The sequence below is a fragment of the Lissotriton helveticus genome, chromosome 7 (genome assembly GCF_964261635.1).
Source record: "Lissotriton helveticus chromosome 7, aLisHel1.1, whole genome shotgun sequence".
Classification (NCBI taxonomy): domain Eukaryota; kingdom Metazoa; phylum Chordata; class Amphibia; order Caudata; family Salamandridae; genus Lissotriton; species Lissotriton helveticus.
In genome coordinates this window covers 61,578,237-61,591,103 of record NC_136068.1, presented here as the reverse complement: position 1 = coordinate 61,591,103, position 12,867 = coordinate 61,578,237, and the positions used below count along the sequence as shown (strand labels likewise).

Here is a 12,867-nt window from a genome sequence, read left to right as displayed (position 1 = left end):
CGTACTCTCCTAGGCACATAAGCACCTTATTTATGAAGTCTTGAAAATTGTTGACACTGTATCATTTCCATATATGACTTTATAATTTGTTTTCTGCACATAAAAATACACAAATTCCTTCAGGCAGTGTTCTTTGGACTTTAGCTTTAGGGGTTGTGTCATTATGCCTAGTAAAATACCGAGAAATCTGTGCCTTATAAAGCACAGACCTTGTGCAGTTCCTGCATATGATTCTTCATTATGTTATCTGCACTTCACATTTAGGCTTGTTATTTTGCACCTTAGCTCTATACTTTAGCTGTACACTACCAGTCAGTACACTTTACACATTAACGTCCCGAGTCCTGTGGAATTTCATTATTACTTCCTTCCGCACCATCATGACCCGCTGCATATATATCATTAGCATGCACTATCAAAATGTAATGATTTTAAGGAAAAAGGGGAAGCAGTTGTGATCAGAATTTTCTAATGCACTGCATTAAAGTTTTGTTTTAATCATATAGTGCTGTAAAATATGTTCTCATATAAGAAAGTTATGTTATTTTAGGAGTGTTTATTGTCGTGTTCTCTCACACTGTGGTATTTGTGTTTTATGTAACTTATAAGTTAACTAAGTAATCATACAATAGATTGAACATTGGCATCAAAATATACCTTATTTCCTTTTTAAAAAGAGGAGACAGTGCTGTGAGTTTTCACACAATCACGTATGATGTTTCTCCACTGACCAGCTGTTGTTTTGTATCACAGGGTCAGCTACAGAAAACACATTGGAAACTTCATAGCTGATCGCCATGAACACCATCACTGTCTATGAAAATGGCCAGTTCAAGGGGCTCAGTAGAACATTTACAGCAGATGTTGTGAATCTGGTATTGGAGAACTTCGGAGACTGCATCTCATCTGTGAAGGTGGTGGGGCAGCCATGGCTAATGTACGAGCATCCAAACTACCAAGGAGGGTTCATTCTCCTAGAGGAGGGAGAACATCCTTCGCTTGACATGAATGACAAGGCATCTTCTCTGAGGCTGATCACTGATGACCTGACCAATCCAAAGATCACAGTCTATGAGCATCCCAATGCCGCTGGTAGTCAAACAGTTCTGACTCAAGAGACCAATCTAATGTTTGGAAACATGAATGATAAGATATCCTCCCACAGAGTCCAGAGTGGAGCTTGGCTTCTGTACGAGCATCCAAATAGAGGGGGGAGGTATTTTGTAGCCAGGACTGGTGAATATCTGGCAAACTACTGTGATATTGGTTTCAACGATCAAGTATCCCATGTGTATCCTTTGCGCCGTGGGAAAGCCTCTGTGACCGCCACACTTCTGTGGGGCAAGAAAAAGATAGAGAGTGAAAAGAACATTCAGGCAGATCAGTATTTTTACGTCAACAACACAGACAGTGAGCAGGAGTTCACTGCTGCTTCTTGCAAAGAGTATGAGAAATATGTCTCCCATAGCTTTGAATTCAGCAATGAGTCTTCAATCAGGGTGGGTGCTGAATTTAGCCTGGGAGGAGTGGCCAATATTTCAGCAGAGGCGTCCAACACCTTCTCAGTAAAGAAAGATGAGGTTGAGGCAGTCACCACGAGGAAGAAGGCAGAGTTAAGTGTGCCGATGAAGGTACCGCCACGCACAAAAATAACAGTCAGTTTCATGAGCAAGGAGGTTACCATCTCAGTTCCAGTGGAGCTGAAAATTTTCCAGGGGAGTAAGACGGTGACTGAATATGGCACATACCGCTGTGATTCTGGCACAGATATCTACATAGATGTGGAATCTGAAACCATTAGTAAAAAGTAGTACCTGCCACACCTTCTTCTTGTTAGGGGCTTTACCTCAACATTGATTTGCTATTTGTGCTTTTTTTTAAACTGAGAAATATTTAAAGGATTCTTTTAGGGCTTTCATTTTCACACACCATATTTCACAAAACATCATTAGATCGCAGGCAGTCGTCCTAGGACCCAACTAATGCTCAATGACATAAAATTTGTTTTTTTTCTGGTAGGTTCACAATGAATGCTGACCCCTTACAAGAATATCAACCAATGGCATATATGAACTGGGTCATTGGTTGTCATTGCTGCATAGCAGTAAGACTGTATCCCCGAAGCAGAAAGACAAGGCTATACTCTAACCTCTCAACGGCAGTCACTGGGGTACTGATGTATGGCTGGATGTTTTATACCTTAAGGCTGTGCTGTGATTGGCCAGTGTGCATTTATGATGCACTTCAAGCTGACTGCACACTTGAGGTGCTTTGCGGCAGTGATTCGCTTGTGCCTGCAGGTGTGCCATACCTTGCTACTGATGTCTACTGCTGCATCAATGTCTGTCTGCTCTCAGCAGAAACTCTGCTAGGACAATTGTCTGCCCATTTTGTTTCATTGCAGCAACAATGGATATGTTGTACAGCACATAGCATTACTCCATGCTATATATATATTTATATATATATCCCCTAAGCATCTCTGCTTGAAAAATCTCTTGCTGAAAACTTGTGCAATTCAGACTAATTCATACCCTAGAACCCAATTGTCAGAGCTGCACATGTAATCATCTGCTGTCCACATAACAGGAGTTAAATCCATACTCTGACTGTGTGTTACTGTTCTCTGTAGTCGAACATCTGTCCCAAAGGCTTTAGTTGATGTACTATATATTAGATTACTGGTGCCCTGCTCAATGTTTTTGTATCAGCCAAATACTGGAAGCAAGAGCATAAGTCCCTGGGTGAGTAGGACCATCTCTATGGTTTTCAATATCAGAAAAGCACACTTGAAGAATTTTAGACCAATTCACAAAGAAGGACCTAAAGCTGTACTCGTAGATTTACACATACATTAAATTGTAGATTTACAGCTTTCTTGAAAGCTTACATTTTTTCCAGGAATATGCATGGTCCCGGTATAGAATTTCCAATCATTGGATGGTCATGTGACATTCACAGATATATCCCACTCCTCTGCAGTGTTACCCATAGCAGCGCACTCTACACAGAGAGAATAGAAGTCCCTGTGCAAATACATATTTTTGATTTTGTTTTCATCCTTGGAAACCTACAATCCCAGCACATTTCCAGATGATAATTCCTCTTCTCACATGGCTGATCTACAACTCTGTCCAGACAAGAAAGAGGAAGAAGAAGAACTTGTGAATGCCCATAAACATCACTAACCCTGCCTGGAATGCCCACTTCCTACCCTTGATTGGAATGTGTAGCTGCAGAGCACGCCAATAGGCTAATGCCTTCCTGGAATGATTTTATGAGTTCCCGGCAGGTGCCACTGAAGTACATTAATATATGTCAATATTCATCCAATCAATGAGACAGTGGCATAACAAGGTCACCGTAGGGCTCAAACGCAAGCATCAAAAATGACCCCTTTTGTGGAAAAAAAAACGGTGATATTTCTGGTGCAGAATGCCCTGCTGGATCCTAGCTCCAGGTGCAATTGCACCTGCTGCTCCGTTGGTAGCTGCATCCCTGAATGGAGGAATATTTAAGTGCAGCCGTACTGGATTACTCGACTTTAGATTGTTTGCCACTTTTTTTCTCATTATATTATATTTTAGCTGGTTTAAGTAGAATATATGTGTACTTCTTTTAAATCTAAACAAATAACACCCCATGAAATGAAATAGACAAAGTACATTTTTGTACATTTGTGTGAAATAAGGGTTACTTTCTGTTGTGGATTTTTCTCCTATATGGGAATCTAGTCAATGATCAATGTATTCATTTCCTGTATGATTATATCTGTTTCTGGTTGAGAACGAATAAATCACAATTTTCAACAGTTCAAGAGTGCAGTTGTGCGATCACTATTTTAAATTGGAAAACTTCATTGTCACCATCACAGCACTGAAATACTGGTTGTTTACCAAAGTGCCTGGGTAGCAAAAATGACTTCAGTTACTTTCACCTCTCTCCTCATGATAGCAGAGGAAATTACCACACATGAACTTTGACTCTGATGGCATCACAAGAAGTTGCTCTACTCAACCTTTGGGCCTGATGATAATACAGGAAGTGACATCACTCAACATCAACAAAACGTACAATAATAACATGGTAACAATAATTATACTAAAACAGATAAAAGGTTATAAATTAACTATGGTCCTGCCATGGTAAGTAAAAGCTGCAAATATAATAGACTAAGGGCAAGCAAATCGTAGCAGAACAGTCATTTTCTTCTAAAATGTGGTCCTCATATTCCCAAGTACAGACTCAAATGCTCCATCTCACTTCAATCCTTATATTCCAAGACATTGCCTCAACTGCCCAGTTATTGCTCCAGAAGAGTATTTTTGTTGGATCTGCCCTCTCTCTGATCCAGTCTGGACACTGACTGCATGGGTGCAGCTCCTGGGTATAAATGTATCTGCCACAAGGTGCAGCTGCCCCGCTCACACCAGGTGCCAGATCATCTGCATCTTTTTGTAACTACCAGTGGATGACAGGATACCACAGTGTCTAGTCTTGTAACAGCAGGCTTAATTTAGTGACTGAATTGTTATGCGTTAATACAAACCCAAGGTATCCAGGTGTTTATAATAGTTTGGATCTACAGTCACAACATCTGTTTGGAATGTACAGTGCACCCTCCACAATCTGAACTGCTTCCAGTGAATTGTTTAATCACGTTGGCCCATATGATTGAGACGATGCGCCTTCACTCTAGAAACTGCTACTATGAATAGAAGCATTGTTCATTTGTATGAATTAAAACTTTGTACAGTTGTAGATGAAAATATTGCTTACAGAAACATTGAGCTACCAAAATATATTGAGAAAACATAACAAAACTACTCACAGATAATTATATAGAAACAAATACAATGTATTAGAGGACTAAATTGCCATCATGCAGTATAACAGAACAAAAAATATATAACACTCTGCCAGAAATATTACAGATCAAATTCATTATTTATCAAGATATCTATCATGGGATTCAATGCATTAAAAATTGCAACAAGATATAGTCAGTCAAGTCAAAAGCACTTTATTCGATATATAAACATCATAAAAGTATACTATACAATAATAAATAATGCCAAATTTACATCAGTTTAAAAAATAAGTTAAAAATGGATACCACATTAAAAACATCAATTCATTATTACTTAAAAATCACAGATTATGGCACTATTGTATCATCATATTCGCCAATCTAGCTTTCCAGCAGCGAATTGATACCACAAGGAAATTTGCAACACCAAACATGATCACTGGAAGTTCCATTAATTGCAGGTAAAGTAGAGCTGGCTTAGTTTGTAAGTATCCCTTATTTTTTAAAAGTGGGAGAATAAACTTTGTCCTACCTACATTGTAAAAGGGACAAAAGAATATAAAGTGCATTTTTTTTTTCCTCATTTGCCAGAACCTCCATCCACAAGGACGCGCCAACCACCACGCGTGTCTGCCTTAAGGTACTTTGAAAGATCTTTTCAACTTCAATACCTTTACCAGGCACGATTCACTAGTGGGCGGGAGACTTGCCTCTTAAGCAGAAAAACGGAAAGACTCCAGTCAACAGTGTTGTTCCCACCTGCCAGACCCGGGATTTGCATTTCGAGAGGGACCAGTTCCCAAGGCCTCTGGAGACTTATTGGCATATTCATAGGACCCGGGAAAAAAAACCCCCGGCAATCCTATCTCCAGTTAGTTAGCAAATCCCAGAAAGACAGATTTCAATTACTACACGAACTTCCCAGGTCATTGTTTGAGGTTTCATACAACGATGTTAACCAGGCTGCATGCGATGGAGCTTTAGCCTCGACCCAGAATTTACATATTTGTCGCCTAGCCAGGATTATAGAATAAAAAAGAATGCACTTTGCCTGCCCGGTTACATTTTCCACCAGTCCAAAAATTATTAGTGGAAGAGTTATATTCAAAGATATACATAAGATCGATTCCATTGTAACCTTTACTTCTTCCCAAAACAGTTTAATGTCGGGACACTCCATAAACATATGTATATCTGAGGCTGCCGCAAAATTAAATTTATTACATTTATTCCCTGGCAGGAATTTTGATAACCTTAAGGGTGAAAAGTAAGCCCGGTGCAAAGTGAACAAATGATTACGTCTTAACCAAGCTGACTTCACTAGTTTATAGAGAAAGGAAAATGATCTCATCCATAAATCCTCGCACTGAAGGGCCATCTCATTTCCCCATAACTTATCCGGTAAAGTGAAATCCCCATCCGCCTCCTCCACCATATTCCAGTACCAGATTGCCACCTCTTTAGCCCCTTCTCGCTTTTCCACCAGTTGTTGTTCGAGCTGACTATGTTTCCCCAGTTGAGGGCCCCTCCTATTTACTGCTCGAGCCCAACTGTCTAGCTGTATATACTTGAACCTAGAAAGGGCTGAGCCCACCTTATCCCTCAATGACTCCCAGTCATGTATCCTCCCATCCACCAGTAGCTCGCCCCATCTAATTATCCCTGCCTCTTTTAACGGGATGGCCAGACTTTCCTGCATACATGGAGGCAGCCCTGGAGAATCCCACACCGGGGCGAAGTTGGAGTAGTAGTGTAACCCGATGTTCTTTTTGATCTGCACCCAGTTTGTTATAACGGACTGCAAAGTCTTTAATCTGACTTTCTTGAAGTATTTCATTTCTCCAAATTTAAATAGAAATCCATCCAGTGGGATATCCACTCCTCTCAACATGGCCGTAAACATAGCCCCCATAGATGATGTTACTAGAGTTTTAAGGAGCATCCTGGAATATGTCAACTGAAAGGCCCATGCAGAGTACAGCAAATCTGGCAATGCTAACCCTCCCTTTTCCATCCTCCTCCTCCTCCTCAACTTCTTCCAAGACAACCTAACTGTTTTATAATTCCAAATAAATGAATTTATCTCTCGTTGACATTTTTCCAATGTTTTTCGGTCAAACGTCAAAGGAATAGAATTAAAAATAAAGGTAAACTTTGGAAGGATGGGCATTTTAACTAGGTTTGTTCTGCCAAATGGAGAGTGGCAGAAATGACCAAGATTTTAAAAGTTTCCTGCACTCTATAGCAACCCGATCTAAATTGGTCTGTGCCAGATTACCTATTTCTTGAGTAATACGTATTCCCAAGTATCTCATAGATGTTACAACTGGTAGTTGTACATTAGGGACGTTCCAGCACATAATCTCAGTTTTACTAGCATTGATGTCATAGCCATAGATTTGTCCAAACTCCTCTGCCTTTTTGATTACAATCGGGAAAGCTCTCTGTGGATCTGAAGTATAAACCAAAATATCATCCCCATAAAGAGCTATCCGTTTCTCCCATTCGCCGAATGCGAAAGGGTGAATATCGACTTCCTCTCTCAGAACTTGGGCAAACGTCTCAATATAAAGATTAAATAAAAGGGGTGAGAGCGGGCAAACCTGCCTGGTGCCTCTGGTAATTTTTATCGGATCTGTTAGAACGCCGTTGACCAGCAGTCGGGCCGTGGGAGCCCTATTCAGTTTTACGATGGTCCGACAGTAGGTCTCCCCCAACCCAAACCTTTTCATCACCTCCGCCAGATAGGGCCAGTTGACCCTATCAAAGGCTTTGGTGGCGTCTAAAGTCAGGGTGGCCAGTGGAAGAGAAAATGTAGTTGCAATATCGATCGCCCCCACTAAATCTCGAGTGTGATCAGCCAGCTGGCGCCCCCTTATGAAGCCCCTTTGATCTGAGTGGATTATTGAACCAATTACCTCCCCCAATCTAGTTGCCAAGATAGATGTAAAAATCTTGTAATCGTTGTTTAGGGGGGAAATTGGTCTATAGGATCCACACTCCAAGAGATTTTTACCCAGCTATGGAATAAGAACGATTATGGCTTCATTCCAGGAGTCAGGTGGGTTTTTCCCTCTCAGAAGAATGCCATTAAAAAGAGTTGTCAATGCTAGAACTCTGGCAGAGCCTAACCCCCGATAAAGTTCCCCGGGTAGCCCATCAGGACCCGCCGCTTTCCCCTTCTTCAAGTGACTGATCGCTTTTCCCACCTCTTCCTCTGAGATCTCTCTCTCCAAATAGACCCTTTGTGATGTTTGCAAGTAGGGCAAGGCAATGCTATCTAGCCACCTACCCCTGGCCACCGGGTCGTCTCTGAACTCCTCCGTATAAATCTCTTGGAAAAATTCTTGAAAAGCAGACCCTATCTCTCGATCCGAGCTCCTAGTGATGGTCTCTCCTTCACATTTTATCTCTTTAATGTACTTTCTTGCCTGTTCTGCTTTAACTTTCCATGCAAGGACCTTTCCCGCTGCTTCCCCGAATTCAAAATGCGAGATTTTGCTGGCCTCCCATCTCTTAGTTAAACGTTATTGTAATATAATTTCTAGCTGACCTCTTAAGTTGGCCTGTTTTTCTACCACACCCGGAGATGCCATGGCGGAACCCTACTGCTGATCTACTTTGGCGAGCTCCTGCTCGATATTTAGGATTTTTTCCCGGTACAATTTCCTTCTATGAGTGGCTCTATTGGTTATACAACCCCTCATATAAGCCTTCATGGCATCCCAGACTATGTTGATGTCTGCCGAGTACAAATTTAGTTCCAAAAAAATCTTTGCCTCCGATATTAAAAAGTTTGTTTCCTCCTCTTCTAGTAGGATCGTTCGGTCGAAAGACCAGGGTGATTCTTTCTTATACTTGACCCTTTGGAGGTTGAATGTTATAGCCATATGATCAGACATGTGCAAAGGGAGGTAATCCAACCTCGTAAGGGAATCTTTTAAACTATAACTAAAAAAAGCATAGTCAATTCTTGATTTATGTTTGTACTTCAAGTTTTGAAAAGAAACCCCCAGTTTATTTCCTGCCCTTTCCCTCCATACGTCGGCTAGACCCAGGTTTTCCATTATATCCAACAGCGCCACCCTTGCTTTAGATGAAACAGCAGCTCTTGACTTAGAGGACTTATTTAAAAGAGGGTTAAGCACAATATTGAAATCGCCGACCCAGATAACTGGATCCTGAGAGAGTATAAGATGGTTCTGTATTGCTTTCAAATGGGAGGGGTAGTCTTGATTCGGCCCATAGTAACCTACCAGCGTCAAAAATGTACTCTCCACTACTATTCTCGAAATCAGCCATCTCCCGCTATGAGCTTCCTTATAATCCAGAATGTGGACTTTTATCGGTTTTTTGAAAATTATTAGTATCCCTCTGATATTGGCTGTTTGGTCCGTGCATAGAAACTTTTCTATTCATCTTTGTTTCCTTAGAATCTCGCCGATCTCTGCTTTAAGTAAATGTGTCTCCTGAATGACAATGACCTGCGCAGGGGAGTCTCTCAAGTGTTGTAGAATTTTATGCCTTCGACTCCTTACACGCAGGCCGTTAACATTCCAGGATAGAAAGTTAATGGAGATCATCTTTTTTCTTCCCTTCTTTCCCTCTCCATTTTGGCCATCTCCCTACATTTTTTTTTATATTCTTTTTTTCTAACATAGGAACTGCACTGCCAAGAACTTGGCTATACCGCATATCTAATGATGGAAAACTTATAAAACAGACTGATTTTCTAGCTTTTATGAGGTCTGACTCCTGAGGAATTTTATTGCTTTCCCCCTCCCCCCCCTGTGCCCCGCCTACTTCCCCCCACCCCTGGAAAACCCCTCCTTCCTTACTCTTGCCGGGTGTATGGCAAGGTTAATGTCTCGCCCCCATCCTGCTCCCTCCTACCCTGCAGCACCCTATTTTCCTCAAGGTTTAAAGTGTTTAGTATAGTACATTATGTTCAGGAAAGTATGCCGGTTCAAAATCTTCTCACTTGGACCCTCTTACTGCAATATACACTAGAAAGTCCAATTGGTCGCACACTGCTTGCCCTATCAGAGTGTTGCCCCAAAGCATTGTGGTCCATGAATTAAGCATCAGCGGATGCGCCTCTGCCAGGGTCTTGAGCAAAAAAAATCACTGTCGTGTTGGCCATCCCTGGACACGTGTTTCGAGGTTGTTACCTCTCGTCAGCAGGGAATAGGCATATATGTTGGGGTGCTGCGTAGGCTGCCAAAAAATATCCTCAGGTCCGGTACCACTCATGGCACGCAGGTGCGTAACCCGGGCTCGTCAGCCCCACCAGCTCAAGGGAGCTTGAATACAAAAGAAAGTCCAATTGGTCGCACACTGCTTGTCCTATCAGCGTGTTGCCCCAAAGCATTGTGTTCCATGAAGTAAGCATCAGCGGGAGCGCCTCTGCCAGGGTCTTGAGCAAAAAAATCACTGTCGTGTTGGCCATCCCTGGACACGTGTTTCGAGGTTGTTACCTCTCATCAGCAGGGAATAGGCATATATGTAGGGGTGCTGCGTAGGCTGCCAAAAAATATCCTCAGGTCCGGTACCACTCGTGGCACGCAGGTGCGTAACCTGGGCTCGTCAGCCCCACCAGCTCAAGGGAGCTTGAATACAAAAGAAAGTCCAATTGGTTGCACACTGCTTGTCCTATCAGCGTGTTGCCCCAAAGCATTGTGGTCCATGAAGTAAGCATCAGCATGTGCGCCTCTGCCAGGGTCTTGAGCAAAAAAATTCACTGTCCCGTTGGCCATCCCTGGGCACGTGTTTCGAGGTTGTTACCTCCCGTCAGCAGGGAATAGGCATATATGTAGGGGTGCTGCGTAGGCTGCCAAAAAATATCCTCAGGTCCGGTACCACTCGTGGCACGTAGGTGCGTAACCCGGGCTCGTCAGCCCCACCAGCTCAAGGGAGCTTGAATACAAAAGAAAGTCCAATTGGTCGCACACTGCTTGTCCTATCAGCGTGTTGCCCCAAAGCATTGTGGTCCATGAAGTAAGCATCAGCGGGTGCGCCTCTGCCAGGGTCTTGAGCAAAAAAATCACTGTCGCGTTGGCCATCCCTGGACACGTGTTTCGAGGTTGTTACCTCTCGTCAGCAGGGAATAGGCATATATGTAGGGGTGCTGCGTAGGCTGCCAAAAAATATCCTCAGGTCCGGGACCACTCGTGGCATGCAGGTGCGTAACCCGGGCTCGTCAGCCCCACCAGCTCAAGGGAGCTTGAATACAAAAGAAAGTCCAATTGGTCGCACACTGCTTGTCCTATCAGCGTGTTGCCCCAAAGCATTGCGGTCCATGAAGTAAGCATCAGCGGGTGCGCCTCTGCCAGGGTCTTGAGCAAAAAAATCACTGTCGCGTTGGCCATCCCTGGACACGTGTTTCGAGGTTGTTACCTCTCATCAGCAGGGAATAGGCATATATGTAGGGGTGCTGCGTAGGCTGCCAAAAAATATCCTCAGGTCCGGTACCACCCGTGGCACGCAGGTGCGTAACCCGGGCTCGTCAGCCCCTCCAGCTCAAGTTAGCTTGAATAAAAAAGAAAGTCCAATTGGTTGCACACTGCTTGTCCTATCAGCGTGTTGCCCCAAAGCATTGTGGTCCATGAAGTAAGCATCAGCATGTGCGCCTCTGCCAGGGTCTTGAGCAAAAAAATCACTGTCGCGTTGGCCATCCCTGGACACGTGTTTCGAGGTTGTTACCTCTCGTCAGCAGGGAATAGGCATATATGTAGGGGTGCTGCGTAGGCTGCCCAAAAATATCCTCAGGTCCGGTACCACTCGTGGCATGCAGGTGCGTAACCCGGGCTCGTCAGCCCCACCATCTCAAGGGAGCTTGAATACAACCTCGAAACACGTGTCATGGGATGGCCAACGCGACAATGATTTTTTTGCTCACGACCCTGGCATAGGCACACCCGCTGATGCTTACTTCATGGACCACAATGCTTTGGGGCAACACGCTGATAGGACAAGCAGTATGCGACCAATTGGACTTTCTTTTGTATTCAAGCTCCCTTGAGCTGGTGGGGCTGGCGAGCCCGGGTTACGCACCTGCGTTCCACGAGTGGTACCGGACCTGATGATATTTTTTGGTAGCCTACGCAGCACCCCTACATATATGCCTATTCCCTGCTGACGAGAGGTAACAACCTCGAAACACGTGTCCAGGGATGGCCAACGCGACAATGATTTTTTTGCTCAAGACCCTGGCAGAGGCGCACCCGCTGATGCTTACTTCATGGACCACAATGCTTTGGGGCAACACGCTGATAGGACAAGCAGTGTGCGACCAATTGGACTTTCTTTTGTATTCAAGTTCCCGTGAGCTGGTGGGGCTGGCGAGCCCGGGTTACGCACCTGCGTGCCACGAGTGGTACCGGACCTGAGGATATTGTTTGGTATCCTACGCAGCACCCCTACCTATATGCCTATTCCCTGCTGACGAGAGGTAACAACCTCGAAACACCTGTCCAGGGATGGCCAACGCGACAATGATTTTTTTGGTCAAGACCCCGGCAGAGGCGCACCCGCTGATGCTTACTTCATGGACCACAATGCTTTGGGGCAACACGCTGATAGGACAAGCAGTGTGCGACCAATTGGACTTTCTTTTGTATTCAAGTTCCCTTGAGCTGGTGGGGCTGACGAGCCCGGGTTACGCACCTGCGTGCCACGAGTGGTACCGGACCTGAGGATATTTTTTGGCAGCCTACGCAGCACCCCTACATATATGCCTATTACCTGCTGACGAGAGGTAACAACCTCGAAACACGTGTCCAGGGATGGCCAACGCGACAATTATTTTTTTGCTCAAGACCCTGGCAGAGGCGCACCCGCTGATGCTTACTTCATGGACCACAATGCTTTGGGGCAACACGCTGATAGGACAAGCAGTGTGCGACCAATTGGACTTTTTTTTGTATTCAAGCTCCCTTGAGCTGATGGGGCTGACGAGCCCGGGTTACGCAACTGCGTGCCACGAGTGGTACCGGACCTGAGGATATTTTTTGGCAGCCTATGCAGCACCCCTACATATATGCCTATTCCCTGCTGAC

At 44.0% G+C, this 12,867-nt stretch overlaps 1 pseudogene across 1 annotated transcript in view; it reads left to right on the top strand.

Annotated features, from left to right (window-relative positions):
* The window catches only part of LOC144768046 (epidermal differentiation-specific protein pseudogene), a 30,469-nt pseudogene extending 26,652 nt beyond the window's left edge, over positions 1-3,817 (top strand). The window contains exon 3 of the transcript XR_013598431.1: positions 754-3,817. The product of XR_013598431.1 is annotated as an epidermal differentiation-specific protein pseudogene (transcript). The remainder of the gene's footprint in view (positions 1-753) is intronic.
* The last annotated feature ends 9,050 nt before the right edge of the window (positions 3,818-12,867 follow it).